Source organism: Protopterus annectens, chromosome 17.part0 (genome assembly GCF_019279795.1).
Source record: "Protopterus annectens isolate FY-2018-M chromosome 17.part0, PAN1.0, whole genome shotgun sequence".
Lineage (NCBI taxonomy): Eukaryota > Metazoa > Chordata > Ceratodontiformes > Protopteridae > Protopterus > Protopterus annectens.
Genome location: NC_056751.1, coordinates 187961021 through 187983620, shown reverse-complemented (window position 1 = coordinate 187983620; position 22600 = coordinate 187961021).

The window sequence follows — 22600 nt, the reverse complement described above, 5'->3', positions numbered from 1 at the left end:
ATACTTATATATATATATATATATATATATATATATATATATATATATATATATGCATGGGTCTACTACACTAAACCGACATGACACAGCACCGTCAACCACAACACCGACACCACAAGAACAAAACCGCAAAAACACGAAAAGTTCACATGGCCGACAAACCACAATCCCGACAGTTAACAAAACAAAAAGTTCACTGTTCCACAAAACACACACACAACACAAGCACACCAACAACCTAAAAACCTACACTACACCTTACACACAACTGTCTATGCACTAACCTTAACCCAAACCCTAACCCTAAGGTCCGTCACTATCGCACACTTACCTTACCCGCACCCTAACCCTAACTCACTTAATCCACCCCTAACCCTCAAGTCCCTCACTATCGCACACTAACCTTACCCGCACCCTAACCCTAAATCCCTCACTATCGCACACTTACCGAGTCTCACTCACACGTTTCCCATGTCGGTGTTTTCGCTGTTGGGATTACAAGTTGTCGGTTATCTGCTCCGTCGGTCTTCTGGCATCGGTGATGTGATTGTCGATCTTCCGAGCTTTTGGTCTACCATAGGGAACCCATATATAGATATATATATATATATATATATATATATATATATATATATACATATATATATATATATATATATATATATATATATGTATGTGTGTGTGTGTGTGTATGTGGATTCACTTTATAATCTCGAAATATTGAAATATCAAATTTCAGTATTTCGAGACTATAAAACTAAATAATCAAAAACCCAAAACTTTAAAACCATGAACTATCAAACCATGAACGTAACACAAACAAAACACTACACCACACAAACACAAATACACCTACCTGCTGACACTACAAAAAGCAAACCAACACACACAAACACAACAAAACTAACACACACACAAACAATCTTGCTGCATGCCCCCCCCACACCCCCCTACTTATATATATATACTAACTCCGAGGTCGCACTAAACACACAAACACATAAAACTCACCACTACACACACTCATACACACTAAAATCCCTACCCAGTGCCCTTACAAAAACACCACTTACTTCAAACCCCAGTTAGATCTACAAACCGCACCACACATCATGTATGGGAACACGTAATGGCGAATGAGACATTTCCACATTTTCTATTATGCAGTTTCGCGTAACTGCACTTTTGACTTTATAGTCTTGAAATACTGAAATTCGACATTTCAGTATTTCAAGATATATATGGGTCCCCTTCAGAATTTTGAATCTTAAAACTTCAAAGCCCATATGATCAAAGACCATGGGCTGGATTTACGAAGGCTTGCACAGAGTCTAAGAGTAGTGTAAGACAGCAGACAGTCAATATGTATGCCGAGCGATCCAGCAATAGCTGGCAGGGGCGTGCATGAGAGCTTCTAAAGCTACTGTTGCACGGACAGTGTTATGGTATGCAAATTACCTCATTTGCTGCTGAAAGCTATGCAGATGAGGTAAATTTGCAATCCAGGAAACACTAAACTGTCCGTGGAAGAGTAGTGTCATTTGCAGAAATGTACTCAGTTGGTAACGGAGTACCGTTCTGCAAATAGCTAAACAGAGCTATGACAGCTCCAAATAAAGGATGCATCTAGTTGAGGAAGCATGCCAATGGCCAAATATAAGGCCATTGGCATTTTTAAATGTTGTAAATCCTTAAAATCCTTTTTTTTTTCCACGATCACCAATGTTTAAGAGTAGCGCAGCGCCGCACAAATGTGCTGCGCTTTAAATAAAATGAAAACAATTGAAAAATAGCCAAAAATGGGAATTTTCACTAAAAAGCTTGTTCTGCCATACAGGTGAATGGCAGGCTGAAAACAACATGGCCACTGAGTAGTGGTTGCTAAGGGGGGGAAGCTCAGTGTGAGAGATGTAACTGAGCATTAGTAGGCAATCCTATGCAAATGAGGATAAGGATAGTGAATCCCAATTTTCCCCAGCATGTGAGCCATGTCCCTACAGTGTAAGTATAGGAGTAGGGGAGTAGTAGAGTAGAAAATAGATGACATCATGAGGGGGTATGTCTGAAAGACTGTAAGCTGATTGGAGCACAGTGACTCGTGTTTGCCCTGAGTTGCTTAGGATTGCAAGAGGCGTGTTTACAGTTGTCCTAGCTGAAAACAAGAAACCAAAGGTGTACACTGTGGATATATCTGAAATTTCTTGCAAACGTGCTTACACTGTGTGTGAGGGTGTACACTTATGTGTGCTCATGTGCGCTTGTTTGCGCGGCGCTGCCCTTGTGGAAACAGAAAGGGAAAAGGAAGGAAAAGAAGTAGTAGGAAGTTAACCAGGGAGAACTAGCAGAGCTGCCAGGTGAAATATATTAGCATCAGCCAATTACATAGGCAGTAGACTAGCCCAGTCCAGCCCAGCACTTTAAACTCTGCAAACAGCAGTCTACCCTGTTTTTTCCCAAGAACTCTGCAACACTGCAGTATACAAAGAGTGAAAACTTAAAAAGCTTAAGTCAGACAAAATGTTAGGGGCTGCTATTGCTATCATAAACCAACATGTGCAAGATGCTGAGGGTGGTGATGTTGTGAATGCTGCTGAGCAACCCACAGTGAGGAGACGGAGAAGAGTGCACAGACCCAGGGTAACCTACCAGGGGCTACATGAGCTGGAGATAGTGGAGCACTATAGAGTGGACAGAGACCTCCTGCAGAAAATTGTTGAGCTGTGCCAGCCATTCCTCACACACAGAACCAACAGAGGGGAACCCATCCCAGTGGATACCAAGGTATGTGTTGGCCTACGAATACTAGCAACAGGTACCCTCCAGAGACCAACTGATGATATGATGGGGGTTTCACAGACATCAGCATCCAGGGAACTGCACCAGTTCCTGGATGCCATGTCAGCACATGTTGGTGAGCACATATATTTTTCCAATTCCAGTGAGGCATTGGCCAGCAATATGCATCTTTTCCACCAAATAGCAGAATACCCTGAGGTAGTGGGTGCAATAGACTGCACGCACATACACATCAAAGCACCACCCGGTGAGCAGGGTAGGGTCTACATCAACTGCAAGGGCTTCCCCTCCATCAACTGCCAGGTCATGTGCGATGCCCAGGGCATAATAATGAATGTGTGTGCTGGCTGCCCTGGAAGCCATCACGATTCCCACATCTGGCATCTGACACAGCTGTACCAGAGATTTGTCAATGGGGACATCCCTGATGGTCACCTAGTGGGGGATGCTGGATACACACTGGAGCCGTGGCTGATGACACCCATCAGAAATGCACACACACCCAAACAAGAACTCCATAATGAGGCACACGCACAAACAAGAAACATTATTGAGCGTATGTTTGGGATGCTCAAGTCATGGTTCCGGTGCCTGGAACATCTGGTGGAGCCTTGCAGTACACACCAACTACATGTACCCAAATTGTCATGGTATGTGCCAGGAACAGCATGGGGCAGGGCCAAACAGCCCTCCACCATTGCCAAGGCCTGCACAGGCACAGTGTGACTCAGAGGCAGAAAAGCCTGAGCCTGTCCCAGTAGGCAGAAGGAGGTGTGCCCAGTATGCCTTGGCCTTGGCAAAGAGGCAACGCATAGCACATACACTGACTCAGTAGGAACCCTGGAAATGACACCTCTCTCTGACTCGCACATACAATAAAAGGGATGCCTAACTTGACACTGCCTGTTTTCAAACATGCATAGGAAGTGTACTATGTGCATCTGAAATAGGCAGCCCTGCAGCACCACCTGAGGCATGATTGCCCTATTTTAAGCAATATAAAGCAGTGCTAAGCACATTTTACCACTATTTAGCATATTTAAGCACAATTGCTCGGAGCTGAATGCCTCACAAACTAGAGCAATGTCGGGCAATGTTGAGTAATGTTGGGCAACATTGGGCAATGTTGGGCAATGTTGGGCAAAGTCAGGCAAAGTCGAGCAAAGTCAGGTAAACACGCTCACACCTGCTTTACTGTTCCTTAACCAGTCAGGTCTGCCCAGCAGGAAAATAAAAAGCAGTGACAGGGCTCGAACTCAGGATACTGTGCACTATAGTCACAGTACTGAACCACTAAGCCATGACAGCATTTCACTGGCACAGACACAGCAGGACAATTGTAGACTAACACAAACACAAACAAATGCTGTATCATGCACTCTGAAGAGGCATATGAGTAACTTCCCCCCAGGCCTATGCAGACAGATAACAGCAGGCCAGGCAGTGTGATGTGGGTTGGGTAGGCTATGAAGTCACAAACTAATATACGTGAAATTGGAAGCTAAGATCTGTAGTACAGTAGTATGCCTCAAGCCAGTACGATAGGCAACAGTACAGACTGAAATGGAGTACCTGACATAGCAGTGCAGGCCTAGAAAATGTGTATAAGTGTCAGGTGAACCCCTCATCCTATGTACACCCACAGTAACAATCAGGTGTGCCCCCGGGTAGAAATGTACAAATAATAGCTGCCCCCCCTGTATGTAGAAATGTTGATAAGTCTATGCAATGTGACTCATGGAAGCCCTGCAGGCACAGCGTGCTTCCTGTCGATGTACAACACAAAGGTGAGCCCTGAAGTAAAAACCAACTTGATTTTTCACACACATATAGTATATATGTCCATACTGGGCATGCTCACACACTTAAATAAATGAAGCAAATGTCAGTCAACAACATACTGAAAGGTCATACTGGGCATGCTCACACATTTAGGCCATGTCTGAATACAGCAGTGGGCCACACATATCTGGCAGTTGCAGTTCTTAACCCAGAAACTTGTCACTATTCACCAATCCTGCCTTGCGCACACAGTTATATGAAAACAGACCCATATAATATATTGGACTCCTGTCATAATCAAACTATGTACTACAAGTACTTAAGTTGTTCAAAGAAAGTGAAAATTCAAAGAAGATCAATAAATCTCCGATCAGTATCATCAATAAACAATGAGCACTCCTAACATTATCCAATCCATGTTCTGGCAAAAATATTGTCAAAGAGTCCATAGAGAAACATGAAGCTTTCTTTCGCTAAGTCATAAATATCAATGTAAACTCATATATGTTCTGAGTCAGTGCAAACTGTAAATGAATACATGTACATGACTGACATTGCCAACATCTTGTCGGATTGGTTCATACATATTTTCCCCCCTCTCACTGACTAAAGGGGCCATTATCATACCTGGAGATTGTGAAAACCCAGAAGTCACATATATAATGGTTAAACAGCACTTTCCAAACCTAAAAACATGGCGTCTATGGGATGACATGGCTTTCTTAGCTGTGTCATATGTGAACTCCAAAACAAACAGACCCTGCACCTGAACAGTCTGTTGAGACTCACCCTCTGTACAGGATATGAAACTGTTGAATGCGTTACAGCAACATTTGGCATACTCCACAAGTGTTGGTGCATAACAGACCATGGGAACTATTGTCGTATAAGCCTATTAAGCCTGATCTGCAAGGCCATGGAGTCCATCATGATGGAACTCATAAACAGAGCTATTGTGAGCCTACAAACACCCAGCCCTACCAATTTGGTTTGGTGAGGGGCAGATCATGGTTCCCAAACCTGCTAGACTGTTTTCAAGGCAGTCACCCAAGACATACATCAATTAAATGAGCTACACACGTCCCACATAGACCTTGAAAAGCCCTTTTCCAACATCCCAGACACATGTTGTATCCACAAAATCAACAACCAGTGCATAAATACGTATGTCATCTGATGGATTGCCAACTGGGGCACAGATAGATCCCACAAGGTAAGAATTGTGGTCTCCTGTTCAAGCTGGTAACAACTGCTGTCCCCCATGGCTCAGTCCTGGGACCCCTCCTGTCTGGTGTACACTTTTCAGAAATACAGTCAAACACATGAGGGCTATGTTTAGCAAAGTTTGTGCATGACTGCAAAAATGTTGTCATAATCGATGTTTGGGACAACAGAGACATCCTTAAGAGGGGTCTCAGTCAGACATATGTGGTGTCAAAATTATGGCATCGAGCTACAGTCATACAAATACCACATAGGTGCCAACACCCTAAATATGGAGGTGATAATAAGGGATCTATGGGCATATGTGGATAGTCATCTCTACTTCCAGAAACACATTCACAAAATGGTTAGAAAATCATGCTATGTGTTCCCACAAACTACCAAGGTCTTTGCATGTAGATCAAAGGAGGTTCCCTCTACTCATCAGATCCATCAGAGAGTACCACAACACACTTGCTATGAATCTGACTAGGCACCTTCAGCAGCTGGAAAGACCACTGAAGTACCTCAACAAGAGGATTACTGGCCTCAAACAATTGCCTCATGCAACAAGACTGGATTTAACTCAATCTGTACTCTGTTGCATACTGTCTACTCAGGAGATCTCTGCCCAACAGACAGGTCCATGTCCAATGCAGAACTGATGTACATGCGTTATCTGAAATAAACCCAAACTCACTGTACTACATGCTCTAGGGATATCATCATCACAACATTAAATAGAACATGTTGGAGGGATACATTACTAACTCACAGACCTCCCTTGCTTTGGAACAGGCTCCCAACCGACATTAAGCCGAGACCCTCACTGACAGTCTTCCAGAGGAACCTTGATGAGTGTATGTGAAACTGAACTGTCACAGCATGGATCACTTCATCAGCTCTACTACATGGAGGCCTAGAGAACTAACTCCATGGGTGGTGATAGCTGCATACTCTGGCCATACTAATATATGCCTTCAGGCAGATAGCTTATTACCTACCTATGTACCTATATATATATATATATATATATATATATATATATATATATATATATATATATATATGTAGGGGGAACACAGTATAATAAGCCAAAGATGGATGGGCAGAGATGTGTGTAAGAGGGTGACCATGACTGGGAGCCATCCAGGACTGTCCCACCCAGCACACATCCCAATGGCATGAAAGACATGAGGTGCACATCTCTCCCACTGTACATAACAGCCACCAGTATCTGTAAGCATTACAGTGTATGTGGTCCATGTGCCTGCTGTACAACATGACTGTACAATGAAGTACACATCTACTATCTGTAGACATGTACCTGTGACATAGGTTCATAGGTATGTAGTAGACTATCTCCATGAAGGCATATATCAGCCTACGCAAGTTGTGCAGCTTTCACCACACCATTAGGTATTCTCCCAAGGCCTAGTTCTAATAGTTAGTACCCTAAGCCCCTTTCTAGTGGGGGCTGCTGATGTGATGCCTGGCATGAATTGTCTGTTTCCCATCCACTCATCAAGGTTCCAATTGAAGAGTGTTAGCGAAGGGTTCTGTCTGATGTACATTGGGACTATGTTTCACAGTAAGGCAAGTGTCTGGGATGGTACTCTATCCCACCAGCATGTAGTATTAATCCTTCTGATGAGGTTCATATCCCTGGAATGGATAGGGTGACTCAATGTTGTTATCTGTAGATGGAGCATGTTCAACAGTTATGTGCTGGACATGGCTCTGTATGTTAGGCAGAGTGTGCCTCTGAGTAGGCTGTATGCAATGAAGAACAGATTTAGTTTTACCAATTGTGTTGCATAACACAACTGTTTGAGGCCAGTAATCCTCTTGGTGAGGTACCTATGTGGTCTCTACAGCTGCTGGATATGCTAAGTTGAGTACATCCAAAATGGTGCACTGTACTCAATGATGGGTCTGATGATGTAAGAGTAGAGTGCCAACACTACCTCTTTGGATCCTGATGCAAACCCTTTGTGGATTAGGTGGGCCACATAGGATCTCCTAATCACTTTGGCAACATGGTTGTCAAAGGAAAGATGACTATCTACTTGGGTCCCCAGATCCCTTATCACCTTGTTATTTTAAGGGGGTAACACCTATGTGGTAGTTTGTGGGTATTTTGTTTTCAACAAAGAGGATCACTAGGCATTCCTCCACAGCGAGCTTGAGGCTATGATTCTGACACCACACATCTGTCTCACAGAGTCCCTTATGGAGAATATGTCTGTCTTCCGGAGAATCTATTATGGCAAACACTTTACAGTTCCCAGCAAACTTAGTCAACCACAACCCTCCTATGTTGGCATGTACATTTGAGAAGTCTATACCAAACAGGAGGAACCCCAGGACTGAACCGTGGGGGACACCAGTCGTTACCGGTGTAGAGTCTGACATATAGCCAGCAACTCTTAATGTGTGGGATCTATCTGTGAGCCAGTTTGCAATCCATCTTGTGATGTATGGATTCATGGCCAGGTTGGTGAGTTCATCTATGATACCTGACTGGGGAATGGTGTCAAAGGCTATAGCGAGGTATAGGTAGGCTGTGTTTATCTCATTTCAATCATCTGTAGCCTGGGTAACTGTCAAAGAAATCCTCCCAGTTCAGAAGGCATGGTCTGCATTTGACAAAGCCAAACTGGGTGTGCTCAACTGTGTGAACGTTCCTAATCTCTGTATTGTTGACTTCCATTATGATTGGCTCCATTGCCTTGCAGAATACACTCATCAGGCTCATAGAGCATGAATGCCAAGGGTTTTTTGTGGCCCCACCCCTGTGGAGTGTGAATAACACTGCTGTGCAACATTCTATGGGTACATATCCTGTAGAGAGCATGTAGAGAGAGGTGTGGGTATCCTTGATGAATATGGATACATCCTCACCCTATGTGCTATGATTCAGGTTCTGATGCTGGAAGGTATGGAATGAGTAGTATCCTGGTAGTGCTGGTGTGCTGTCTGGATCCTTGAACTAGGTTTTTGTTACTGCACAGATTTCAATATTCTCCATAATGAGGAGTGCCTTGAGTGTCTGCATCTGGAGGCTGAGACTTCTGGCAATGAGTAGCATTTAGCTCACTTTGTGGTTATTTGTGTTGGTTACGGGGTTTGGTTTGTCCTGCGTGACCAGTGTTCCACACCTGAAGTCAGCACCTCATTGGTCCCATCTGACCATAAGCTAATTACCCTACATATCCACATTCTGGACCCACACCCCCATTAAGGAAACCATGCAAAAAAATGCCTCCAAAAGCCAACTTCATGCTTTTTAAGACAGAAGCGCTGAACTGCAGGACACCCATGCAGATGGGCAATACAGTTACGACTACTGAATCCTTCACAATTGCACTTTATAAGCACTTACATGACTGCATGCATCGTGCTATCCCGAACAGAACCAAGATGCTATCCTCCAAGAAAAGGAAGCCAATCTGGTGTTCCCCTGCCATAAACAAACTGCACAACAGAAGGAAGAAACTGTTGCAAAAGAGAGTAAAATCCCATGAGGGGAGGAGCTCCATGGTCAACATCAGTAAGAAGCTGTGATCCCTGATAAAATCCTCCAAAGCTAGTTATGAAAACAAAATCGACACTGATTCTAAAGACAGCCACAAAGTATTCTATAGCTATGTCAAGAATCTCAATGGCAACACTCATTTCTGCTCTGAGTTACAGCACAATGGCACTAAATATACAGACCCAACTGATATTGCCTGCATCCTGGCAGATAGGATCAGTGCTAACTTTATCCCCCTCTCACCCATGAAAGAGCACATCTCTATAATGGAAAACTGCAAAGTTGCTGTCATCATGGCTGCACAGGTAAAAAACACTCTCAAAAGCCAGGAACACAGCATCCATGGGACCAGATAACATCCCAGGCTGTATTCTACACAAACTACAAAACAAACAGGCACTACACCTACGTACCATGTTCAGTCTTAGCTTCACCTCAGGCTTTGTGCCTGCTGAATGGTGAACAGAGACGGTTATCCCACTGCACAAGGGGGGAGCCACCACGGACCCCAGGAACTAGCACCCCATTAGCCTGATGAGCCTGTATCATCATATAACTTATAAAAAAATACATTGGTAATCTCCAAACTCTGGACCACAACAATGTTGGGTTTATAAAAGGCAGATCATGTCTCCTAAACCTGATAGATGTCATTGAAGCAGTCACCAGAACTGTAGACAAGGGTAAGGTTGTTCACACAGCCTATGTAGATCTTGCTAAGGCTTTCAACACCATCCCACACTCTGGAATCATAGATAAACCCACTAAACTAGGTATAAATTGCTATGTCACAAGATGGGTTGCCAACTGGCTCACTGACAGAACACACACTGTGAAAGTAGCAGACTCCAAGTACAACTTTGGACCAGTGACAAGTGCAGTACCACAGGGTTCAGTCCTGGTCCTGTCCTGTTTGGTATCTACTTCCCTGAAGTAAACTTTAACATGGAAGGTCTGTGGGCTAATGAACCAACTGACATTGCCCACATCCTGGTGGACAAGTTCAGTGCAAACCCCCCCCCCATCACCCCCAAAAGGGCCTGTGTCCAACCCAGAAGAATGCAGAGCTCCAGACTTCATGGACATGCAGGTAAAAACAGCCCTCTCCAAAGCTAAGAACACAGCATCAATGGGACTGGATGGTGTCCCTGGCTGCATCTTACACCAGCCCCAAAAGGAACTACACCCTCACCTACAGTCACTGTCCAGACTCAACCTTATCACAGGCTATGTACCCAAAGAATGGCGTACAGCAACAGTCATCCAGCACCACAAAGGCAATGCCACAACAGAACCTGGAAACTATTGCCCTATAGGCCTACTCAGCCTGGTCTGCAAAGCTGTGGAGCAAATTATCATGGAACCCATAACCAGAGACACTGGGAACCTCCAGACACTGGACTCTACCCAACTTGGCTTTGTTAAAGGCAGATCCTGCCTCCTATAGTTGACTTCTTTGAAACAGTTACCAAGGACACAGATGGAGGTGAAAGTAGTCCACACAGCCCACCTGGTCCTCACTAAGGCCTTTGACACCATTCCCCATATGCATAATCATATGCACACATGAAGACATGCACACATGCACACAGGAACACATGCACACATGAACACATGCACACATGCACACATGAACACATGAACACATGCACACATGCACACAAATACACTCCTCACTAAAGCACACACACACACACACACACACACACACACACACACACACACCACCACCAACACCGCCAGCAATCTCAGAACATACTCGATAGCAGTTGATAGTGGGGTACAGTATCACAAGCCAAACAGTCATATCACACATGTCAGCATGCAGGACATGTGTTGCTCAACAGCATGCAGTGTGAGTGTAGACAGTCCTTATTACTAACAGTATACATGACTTTGATGCATGTGTTTTGTTGTTCGGTGATTGGCCTCCCCCTGGAACGCAATGTATACATGGACACAACATTGCTGTGCAAGTATTAAAAACTCTTTAATGTACTGTGCACCATCACTCACAGGTATACATACCATGGCTGGATGTGTATCTGTGTGTCACATAGATATCCAATTCTGATTAGAGTCTCTGTGACTTTAGCAAATAATTGTGGACACAGTTTTAGCTCATGCATGATGTGTATACACACAAGATCAGTGGTGCATTTATAACTGATGGAATACCATTGGTCCACATAGCCAATGTACAGTAGTTATGGTGAGTGTAGATCATATTGTGGACATGCCAGTGTCATCCATGACATGGCATGCTAAAACACAAATGCATATTTAAACATCACACATACTCATTGTGTGTCATATGACCTAGCCATTCAATAGCATTACAAGACATATATGTGTCGTTTGTGCAAATGGTGATTGGTATGCATATTGTTTATAGGTGCATATGTTTGCACACATACAACATTGAGGTGTATAGCAATGAAAGCTATGTGTAGTACTGTGGTTACAATAACTGGATAGGGTGTAGCACCATAAGCCATCATCATGAAGCATCATGTGGTCACTCAAGGCTACAAATGTGTCCCAAACCAGCACCTATCATGCTGTATGAGAACTGCACTACCATGGCTACATTCACCATTTCACATGCAAGTTGTTACATGGGTTTGTAAGGAGGCCAATAAGGAGCATTGCCTAACATGAATGTGTTGTGTGCTACAGTGTGTTTCACTGCCCCATGATAGGCCTCTACCACTCAGGTATATTATGTGTGCTGTGTGGATGACATTTGGGATACTGGAGTGTGACTTTACAGAGGGTTTGTAAATACTTTCTGTGTAGCATGTTAACATGTTCTGTGTATGACATAGTTGTGTATGTTGTGTGCATGCAAATTGACTCTGCCTATCCAATGGTCACTACAGTGTGGCCCCAACCTCCATCAAGGTAAATGTCTGCTGTTGTTGTTGTTAGGCAGGTGCCACCAGGCTCAGGAGCAGCTCTTCCACTCTAGAGGGGGGGGTGTTAACCCCACCACTTGTTGCAAGCTGTTGTCTACGGACATTAGAAGCATGCTGCTGGACATGTCTAAGTAAATCACTGCAGTGATGGTGTACCTGCTCATATGTCCGGTTATACATGCCTATGTCATTTACCTTCCGGACAACATCTTCCCACAGTGCAGTACACTCATGCTGGTCTTGGCTGGTTCTCGAGAATAGTAGGCTGTAGTACTGAATCAGACAGCTGGTAATAATGTCATCCTCAGCACTACTGTAGCTGGGATTACGATGGTAGGCCATGATCCCTGAAAGACAAAGAAAAAATATGTCTGAGCAAGTCATATGGCACACTTAACATTATACAGTACAGATATCACTGAACTGCCATATATAGCAACCTATTAGCTGACTGAGATTAAACACTTTCAATACCACTTATCAGTGCTCACCCCACAACTGCTTGAAAGTGCCTAGCACGTTCTATATAATAAACCATGTTCTGCACAGCAACAAAATAAAATCAATATATAAAACTATACAACAGTACATGGCACACTGTATGCAACACAATGCACCACCTAGACACAGAAGGTATAGATCAAGCGAATGCATAAAGAAATATGTCAATCATTGCAATGTTTGTAAAGTCCAGTTACAGTATTACCATTATACCACACAACTTGTTGATGGCAAACCTGTGGCCAAAATATGTGCACAGTTGTGGATATAGGTGGCATACTGCTGTAGTAAACTATAAATGTTGCTAGATACGCAGTTATATGTTGTAACATACATATGACAGGGGACATGTTACAGGCATACCCACACACACATCAGACATAATTACAAGACACAAAGGTATGGCAACCCAGATAAGCTTTACGTGTGTACCATACAGTACTGTGTGTCAGTACTTACAAAACCTTAAGCCAGAGGAATGTAATCTGTGAGGACTACAGGGACCACACAAAACAGTGGTTCCAAGCAATGTGGACATACACCATACTTTGCTGTTTAGGCCTACAGCTTCAAGTAGTACTACAGTTCATACAGGATTTGGATTCAACATCAGTAACAATCAATAAGCATACATGTAGTGCTTTAGCCTCCAATGACACACCCCAGTTAACACCAAGGGACTACATCAGACTGTATGCCATAGTGCTTTATCTGCCTAGCAACAGCATACACAGCTTTTTCTGGGATCAAAGCAATGACACATAATACCATGACAGAAACAGTTTCCCACTAAGCTATCCCACAAATACACATCTTTGACACATTCACCAATACATTGACCATCACACTCAGTCAACTTTACATAGAATATATTGCAACAAGTAGATGTGGGTGTGTATGACTATATATGACTCTCTCTCTCTCTCTCTCTCTATATATATATATATATATATGTGTGTGTGTGTGTGTGTGTGTGTGTGTGTGTGTGTATATATATATATATATATATATATATATATATATATATATATATATATATATATATATATATATATATATACATACATATACACATCCATTGGTGTACATACACATATAGGCACATATACAGTCCACCTTTCATGGTGGGAATATCAATTATACAAAGGATGTGAGGTATACAGTAATGTAATAATATCGCACAGTCTTGTGAGAAATACATTGAAAGTGTTTTCAGCCCAGGTAGCTTTAGCAGGCCTCACTGGCTGCAACATTGCAAACTGAACAAAACACACGCAGTGTTTAACCACCACATGTCATATACCAGCACTGTATGCTGTCTTGTTTGTCACACACTAAAACCTACATACAAATATGCACATAACCTTCACCAACATATATATGTCCACCCTTCACAAACAGTTGCAATATGTCCTTTGCTCTATGCACATATACAGATGTTAATATATATGACACATATATATTTTTCCGTATGTGTGTGCCATACACACACAAGGTCCACACTGTTGTAAGTCCCTGGACCTCACAGCTGAACTGTTGGGCCTTGCTGAAACATGAACAGGTGTCACATGTGAACACACAGTAACATTAGAGGGGGATATATAGCTACAAATGCTAGATTAGCATACTAGCCTGGTACAGCAGTTGCCAATGCTAAGCTAAACCTTAATATGACTATCATGCATGTTCACACTCCTCAAAACTGAGGTGGAATCCTTCAAAGCCCCCGGGCCTGTGGAAAATACGGCCCAGACCGCAGAATCCTTTATAAACGCATTCTATGAACACCTTCAGGAATGCATGGATCATGCGATCCCAAATAAAACCAAGACCCAATCCTTCAAAGGCAGACGTCCTGTCTGGTGGACCCCAGCCATAAACAAACAATACAATAGAAGGAGGAATCTACTAAATGATAGAGCAAAATCCCAAAAAGGGAAGACATCACTGATCAATATTAGCAAAAAACTATGGGCACACATAAAATTGTCTAAGGCCAGCTTCGAGAGAAAAATTGCACAGGACACTAAGGATAATCACAAGGCTTTCTTTAGTTATGTTAGGAACCTGGGTGGTAATTCCCAGATATGCTCAGAATTAGTCCAAAATGACAAAAAATACACCAAACCCACATACATTGCCAACATCTTAGCTGACAGGTTCAGCGCAACCCCCCCCCCCTCCCCACCAAAAGGGCAAATATCTATCCCAGCAGAGTACTGCCCCCCTGACATCTCAGATGCTCAGGTAAGAGCCGCCCTCTCCAAAGCAAACAACACAGCATCAATGGGTCCAGACGGTGTCCCGGCCTGCGCCCTACATGAACTCCAAGAAGAGCTAAACCCAAACATAAAACTACTGTTCAATCTCAGCCTTACTACAGGATATGTGCCCAAAGAGTGGCGTACAGCAACAGTGGTCCCTCTCCATAAAGGTGGTGCCTCAACGGATCCTGGAAACTATCACCCCATAAGCCTGACTAGCTTGGTCTGCAAAGCTATGGAAAGGATCATCATGGACCTCATAAATAAAGATATTGGGGACCTACAAACACTGGATCCTACCCAGTTCGGCTTTGTTAAGGGCAGATCCTGCCTCTTAAACCTGGTTGATTTCTTTGAAACAGTCACCAAGGTCATTGACGAGGGGAAGGTGGTCCACACAGCCTACCTGGACCTCGCAAAAGCCTTCGATACAATACCCCACTCAGGCATTATAGATAAGCTCACCAGCTTAAAAATAAACCCCTATGTCACTAGATGGATTGCAAACTGGCTCAAGGACAGAACCCACATGGTTAGAATTGCTGGAGCCATGTCAGACTCCAAACCAGTTACAAGTGGTGTCCCACAAGGCTCAGTCCTGGGACCTCTCTTGTTCGGTATATATTTCTCGGAGGTACAGGCCAACACGGAAGGACTGCGGCTGACCAAGTTCACAGATGACTGCAAACTGGGCGCCATAATCGACTCTCCAGCCGACACAAGCATCCTCCAAAAGGGCCTCATAGAAACAGACAACTGGTGCCAGAGCCATGGCCTCAAGCTAAATGCCAAAAGTGTATAGTCATCCCTTTGGCAAAAACAAAGTGCCCACAAATTACCACATAGGTGGTAATCCATTAAGTACAGAAGAAGTAATTAGGGACCTGGGGACCCAAGTTGATAGCAATCTCTCATTTGACAACCACGTGGCCAAAGTGGTTAGAAAAACATTTTATATAGCCCACCTAATCATGAAGGGATTCACATCTAGATCAGGGGACGTCATCGTGCCTCTTTACTCATCCCTCATCAGGCCCATAATTGAGTACAATGCCCCTTTTGGGATGTACCTTGCCAGACACCTGCAGCAACTGGAAAGACCCCAAAAGTACCTCACCAAGAGGATCAAAGGGCTCAAACAGATGCCATATGCTGCCCGGTTAAAGAAACTCCAGCTCTACTCAGTGGCATACCGCCTGTTCAGAGGTGATCTGTGCCTAAAGCCATGTCCAACCCGGAATTAATGGACATGCTGCACCTCAGAAAATCCAAATCCCATCAAGCTATGCGCTCGAGAGACTTGAACCTCAGCACTGAAATAAATAGGACATGCTGGAGGGACAGATTCATAACCCAGAGGCTCCCTTCACTCTGGAATAAAATCCCAGTTCAGGTTAGGCAGAGTCCCTTATTGACTCTCTTCAAGAGGAATCTTGATGAGTGGATGGGAGATCGTAGGTTTACCCCGGGTATCACCTCTGTGTCACTGTTAGACAGAGGCACAGTATACTAACCTCGAAAAATGGCATAGCAAAATAAATTTAAAATGGGTGGCGAAAGCCAAACACATTCTGGCTAGGCTTATAAATGCCCTAGGGCAGATAGCCTAGTATGAACCTATGAACCTATGTGTTACTCTGTCACAGCCATGTTTATATAAATGTTTGCACTAATCCTCCAAACAGCCATTGTCCACACTACTGTACAGAACACAGATAACATGGATCAGATGTTTGACATTTAATGCTGAGCTACATATTTCACAGTTATGTCCCACTGCACACAGCTACACATTGAATTGTCCATGGCAGTAGTTAAGCAAGATATCTGTGCATAGATATGTACTGCTGCCACATATGAATGGTTCACATCATGTAGAGTACTCTTCAAAAACATCTACTACATGCCAGCAAATACATATCTGTTGCATACCTTTCCTTTGTATGAGTTAGTATTATTTATTTTCCGTTTTCCTTTTGCTTTTCTCTCTCTCTCTCTCTCTCTCTCTCTCTGTCTCTCTCAGTCTCTGCAATAGAGTGATTGAGTTTGTGGGCAGAAATTACAGCCTGCTTTTATAGATATTTGCATATGTGCATGTGATGGCCTCTGCACCAATTGGTGGCCACCATTTGCTAATTGCATGCAGCCTGCTGTGTGATAATTGCAGTAATCACTGTCATAGCATCCCAGTGCTATAAATTGCTAAATCAGGTAGATGTAGCCTTTTCAGCTTTCCAAAATGGGGATCATGCTTGTTTGCTGTGGACATCGTTGTTTAAGTCAGAAGGTTGGTATAGTTCTTATATCTGAAGCCAGAGGTGTAGCCAGTGATTTGAATATTGTACTCAGACCTGAATGTTGCTGCTTCCAGTACACACTTGTCAGTGTAGAATTGTACTCACCCCTCCAAATGCTAACACAAGATACATGGGAATATGTACTTTCTTTTCTAATTATACAATTAACTGCCATACAAAAGTAGTTATTGAGATGTATTCTTTTGGCACATGAACTGTTTGTGAACTGCTATACTGCGAATATTAATTTACTTACTTCTGAACAGTTTGTTCTTTTTTAGTGTTGACATTAGCACAGGCTGCTCAAGAAAACTGGACAAATGTCAGTACTTAGTATGCCTACTTACATCCTTGGTAGACCCTGAACACACAGGTATATTGTACATTTGGGTAGGAGTGCAGAAGTACAGACAGCATTATGTATTATTGTGTGAATTTTATCTTGCTGAACTTAAAGGGTTGCTGTGTACCTGTTAATTTATCAAGGCAAGTAGTCTGTCTGCGTAGCTCCCAACTGTGGACCTATCCAGATGATAGCCAGAGGTTAGCCTGTTATTCTATGTCTGTGCACCACACCGGTCTTTTCAGCACTGGAGCAATGGCATTGTCACAGTTGGTTGCTACCAGTACATGGCTACATCCCTTGGTATTTCAGTGTTGTACTCCTACATAAGGGTATGCTTCTGGAACTCCTTCCAAAGCTATTTGCACAGTGTGTAAAAGCAGAAAAGCTGATATGCCTGTGTGTTTCTGCCTCTGCCAGGCCTCTCAAATACTCAGGTACATATTTGAACAGACTCAGGGAAACGTAAGTAAAAGTGAGGTACACCTTTAAAATATTAGAGACATTAAGTTGAGACTTTGAGAGAACCAGAGTATATAGATTAATACACCTTTTTCTGAAGTACAAGCAGTGTCTAACTCTTACTTATTGTCATTATTCATTAAGTGTAATTCCCCACCTTTCTGCCTAACGTCAGAACTTTTCAGAGGAATTCAGAGGGACACAGCTAAAATTTGTTTCAAAATCAGGGACATCCCTGAAAATTAGTCACAGTTGGGAAGTATGGCCTCTGCCCTAATCAGATATGCCAGTGTTTGTCCTGCTGTGATACTGTGTGGGGTTTGTAAAGTGCTGCTGTAACATTATTTCCTGCTAGAATGGCTGGTTCTCTTTTCACAGTCATGTAATGCAATTCCACAACAACTGCTGGTAAAGATCCACAGGACAAGATTTGTGTTATGGCATTCCTATTTTTCCTTTACATTCACTCACTCTGATGCATGATATATTTATTTCAGCACCAACTTGTTGTATGTCTACTGTGGCTTAATGGTACTTCATGCAGTCTAGTGTGTACAAGGTCTGGGGTTCGAGACTGACAGAGATGTTTTATTTTGCTGCTGAGCAGAACAAGGGCCCTGACATACAGAGTGACTAAGGCACTTTTAAGCGTTGTAAGCGGGTTTGCGTGATGCTTAGCAATGCTTAGCTAAGCGCACACAAGTGCACACTCGCACAAACCCATTAACTACTGCTTAATAGTGCTTACTCCCACTAACTCCCGCGCTCATTTATTTGAAAGAAAAGAAAATGGGGAGATAGGAAAGTGGTGAAAAAGGGGCACAAAGAGGGAAAGACAGTAGAGAAAACAGCTCGGGATGTGCAGGACGGGTGTAGGGAAGGTCCATAGCTGCCCATTTCTTTAACAGCAACAGCTGTGCATATGCAATAAATTTGGAGGGAAATATGAAACCTTCAACCCCTGTCAGAGGGGTGAGGACTACAAAGTATGTTGTACTGCCAATAAATATCAGTTTATGTGTCCAGCAGACATGTGTGCAAAATGGGCAGCTATGTATGGGGAATAATTTTTTTTGGGAGCAGATTGCCCTTTTTTCTTTTTTTTCAGGTGAGAGTGGAATGTGGGGTAGGGGAAGTAGGTATATTTAGGGAGGTAGGTTGGGGAGGTAAACAGACAAGACAAACAAGATGCATACAGGGGCGGAATATGACACATGTGGTGGGTGAACACCATTGACAGGGAAGGATGTTTGGAAATCGCAAGCCCATGAGCCCACAGATGGCAACAGTGGAACTGAGATCCCCACCCATGGGCTGTCACCACTGTACCTTCACAGCCCAGAGGGTGGCTGTGCTAGGGGCTGCATAGGAGGGGCAGGCTCACTCATGAGTCATGCCACTTGTGCCTCAAGCTGGCGTAGAGGATCAGCAACAGAATGCTCAATCTCCCTATGCACTACAGCCCGGACCATTCAGAGGGTGATAGGTGGCCCTCCTCCACCCACGCTTGCATGGGGGGATGAGCCCCATCCCCTGCAGCACTTCCACCCAAAGGTGACACAGGGCCAATGGAGGAGGAGGTCCCAGACTGGGCACCGGACCTGCTGGTGCCAGTTGCCATCGCCAGCTGAGGTGGGACAGGTGGGTCCGCTGGGACCGGCCTTCCCATATGTCCTATGTTTAGGAGGATTTAATGAAAATGTGGGTTAGTAACAGTCAACAGCATTCCCAATTAGTTATAACAGCATGCATAAATATTCCCATTAACCCAACACACCAGAGTTCCAACAGTTGAACAGCAAGCATGACACATGCATATACAGAACAACAGTGGACATTACAACAGCATGCAGGTTTAATTGATGGCAGCAGGCCACCAATATTGTGGTATTTGAACAGGGCACATGCATCGAAATAAATGCAGATATTTATAAACCAATAGGACATATGTCCCAACAAATGTTTTGAGATTAGACATACCCATTGAGGTGTGGAATTGCATTTTTTATGCACATACAGTAGGGTGGAAAATGATAGCTCCATTAACAACTTATATATCCTTCTAGTTTACACTACATTCCTATTAACTGCAGTTATATGTCCCCTACATGTATTATTACACTACCCAATTGTCCTTAACTCATTAGCCCCGAGTACCTTCTCATGGCGCCTGTATGGTCAACACCGAGCGCGCCATGAGAACATACAAATTGCAAGCCATTAGCTCCGAGTCCCTTCCACAAGCGAGACTCCAGATTTGTAGTTCACCTTAATGTAAAACAAGCTGAAATTGTAACAGAATGTGTAATATACCTTCTGTAGTTACGATTCAGCTTGTTATTACATTAAGGTAACATTGAAGATTTTAAAGAAAATTGTGTTTGAAAAATCTTGTAAAAGCAAGTGGTGGCAGCCAATCGGATTCTTGCAATCCAAGCCACCACTTGCATAACACCTCCACCCCCAAACCAAATTTCTTTTGTCTTCTGTAAATAAAAAGAGGGTCCAGCAGCAGGTATTTCTTTATTTTTCCAAAGATTTGGAGATTTCACCTGCCGCTGGATCCTCTTTTTTCTTACTAGCATTCAAGATTTCTCGCTCGCAGTACTGTCGGTTCCCGGTCAGCTTGGCTCTTTTTTGTGTCTTCCGTAAGCTTACTTTTGTATTTTACTGCAATAAATGTGTTTTCATTTATACTCTTTAGTGGAATTCTTTCTATATTTATCCAATTTCATTACTTGGAGTGATGGCTTTGTGGATTAACTTCATTCAGAACTGTTCCATCATTTATACTAGTCTCTATCATACTAGTCTGTCTGTAAGATGCTTATCTAGGTTAGAAGCGGAAGTTTGGTTCATATTGAGGAGTTGTTTCTGGTTTGACAGGTATGAGATGATTTATCAGCTAATCTGCTCAATTAGACTTAGCTGTTTTTCTTGTGTGGTGGAGAAGGCTGTGCTACTTGAGTGTGGGATGGTAAAAATCTTTGTTGTGGAAGGGCTAGTTTCAAGTTGTATCATGGCGGGGCATACATTTTCTATCATTAAACGTGATATAGCCCAGTAGCTGGGTTATTTTGCATGCGTGACAAGTATGTTGGTACCAAGAAATGTCCGAGTCAGAACTGAATTGCTTATCTTGTGAGTCTGTCACTTCTTGGTAGGATGGCAAAGAGTATGTCGTGATGAAACCCCCCTCCATATAGCTTGTGTGAAATCGACGCACACAAATGGCTAGTGAGTATTGTCGCCATTAGAGATAAGTTACAAATCAGAGAATCCGTTTACAGAAAGTGATGCAGCTAGAGGTCTGCTGTGAAATGTTTAGAGCATAATATTTTGGTAATGAAGTCTGGTAAAAATGAACTTGGTTAAATGCAAATGCTGAAAGCAGAGCTGAGTGAGTTTTATGTATTGCTCACCCTGGCGAAAAATAAAGTACTTGTGATTTCGTCTAGTTGTAGCATGTGGCGTGTTGGATACTATCCGCAGTCTCTGTTAGTGTTACCACCTGTCCCACGTTGTATTAATCCGCTGCATCAGCTTGACTTTGTCTAAGACAGATTCTGCTCATATGTAAACTTTGAAAGGGTAACTTGTGCAGATGAAGGCAGTTGTGCATGCATAGTGTACTTGGATGTGGCCTAGGCATTCACTATTGTCCATCGTGTGGGCATCGCGGAAAAATGGGTGAACATACATATAAGCCAATATATGCAGTAAACTGCACGAAATCCGCAAAACAAACTAGATACAACAAAACCGGAAAGTAAGCAGACTAAATTCTTTCTGAGGAAGCTGCGGTATGCATTAGCAGTGAAAACGCTTTTATTTTAATCAATAAAAGAATCTTGTTGGAAGTGTTCCTGATTTTACTGGGCGATTTATTGGTGATATTCTTGACTGCTTACTTTCCGGTTTTGTAATATATGCAGTAAGATGAATAGCAAATGGATGAGTGGACAGAAAGCATGTCAGTAAAGTTATGGTGTTACATTCATTGTGTGAATGTCACAAGTAGTGTCCGTCAAGGTTCAATGTTGGGTCTTCTCCTGTTTGGCATTATTTCTTTAATCTAAAAGTTGGTGTCCCAGGTCTGTAGTTAGAAAAATTCACTGATTGTAAATTAGGGATTGTTATTTGAGCACCTGCCGACATGAAGGTACTCAGAGTTGAGCTATGCAAGCAATTGGTGCAAAGCAATTGCCTAAATGCCAAAAATATAGTATAGTCCACTTTGCTAAAATAAATTATTTATTGTAATACATAGATGATGCACCCATTAAAATGGTACTGTCATTGGAGATCTAGACACCCTTGAGATGACTGCCTTTCCTTTGAGCATACTATCTTCACTGTAGTTATAATATAGTTTATCTGTATGATCCAACAAGTAACCAAGAGCAACTTTTCCAGAGCCAAAACAGCTTTATGTCCAAGTACCCTTTGCTTATATACCCATTAGTGAATATATTGCCTCATTTAGTACATATTTA